Source organism: Etheostoma spectabile, chromosome 15 (genome assembly GCF_008692095.1).
Source record: "Etheostoma spectabile isolate EspeVRDwgs_2016 chromosome 15, UIUC_Espe_1.0, whole genome shotgun sequence".
In the NCBI taxonomy this organism is placed as follows: Eukaryota; Metazoa; Chordata; class Actinopteri; order Perciformes; family Percidae; genus Etheostoma; species Etheostoma spectabile.
This window is the reverse complement of record NC_045747.1, coordinates 21,736,564-21,737,584: the sequence shown is the minus strand read 5'-3', so window position 1 is coordinate 21,737,584 and position 1,021 is coordinate 21,736,564. Positions and strand designations below refer to the sequence as shown.

The window sequence follows — 1,021 nt, the reverse complement described above, 5'->3', positions numbered from 1 at the left end:
GGGGGGGGGGGGGTGTCCTGAACAAACCTGCCTTGTTAAAATAGTTTAGCCAGCGTTTTGTTTTGTTTTGCGCCCTCCAGCTTTGTTTGAAACTAATTTGCCTTTTGGCTGTCGCATGCCGACAATCAAAAGCAACACACCTTCGACGTTCTGTGTGTGTCACATTAGGTCACAGCAGTTTCCTGTTATGATGACCAGCCACGGCTCGCCATTAGTACCGCCTCAGGCCTCAGGTACTAATCTGCAATGGAAAAAGGAATACGGGGCATTTGCGAGAGTGAAGTTGTTATTAAGTTATTTATATTATTATTACTGAGTGTTTGAACCCAGTGACTACCAGAGGCAACTGTTTCTTAGCTACCAATGGACAAAACCTGGGTTAGCTGCTGCTGTATGGACTGTTCAGCTTGAAGAGTAAAGGCCCTGACAAACCAAGCCGACGACCAAGAAGTATTGGTGACAGAGGCCGACTGTGTAGCGTGGCCTCACTTCGTTTGTTGTTGCCTTTGTATTGGCCAAAATTTAGCACTGGAACACGCTGCAGAGACTGCCAGTGGCCAAGTAGGGGAGAGCCGGGACAGTTGAAACACTTTTTAATTAAACGTAATTTACAAAGCGGTCGTATCACACTGAAAGCTAATATTTTGTCACTAGCAACCTACACCTGTCATCTGTCAATTACAGTTGCTTTTCAGCTTTGGACAAAACCGTTCAGAATTATGCAGCAAAAGTGGGACATGCGTAATGTTCATCTGTCCCTCCTGGACGGGACGAATGAACAGCATGCAGGGACGATGAAAACAAAGTTTAAGCCATATAAACTTCCAACAACTTTAATATTTTACTGATACTGGATGGTCCTTCCACTCCAAAAGGTGTTATTATAGATAGATTGTTGCAGGACTATGCGTCTTTGTGAATGTCTTTTAACAACTAATTGCCGTCATCCTGAAGCGCGTATGAAGCGGTCATTGAAATATCACGCACTGTGGATGATTGTGCTATTTTTATAGCTAGAACA

The 1,021-nt window shown here is 44.0% G+C and overlaps 1 protein-coding gene across 1 annotated transcript in view; it reads left to right on the top strand.

Moving 5' to 3' along the window:
• fgf4 (fibroblast growth factor 4) overlaps window positions 1-1,021 on the top strand; it is a 5,722-nt gene that overhangs the window by 2,442 nt on the left and 2,259 nt on the right. The window lies entirely within an intron of this gene.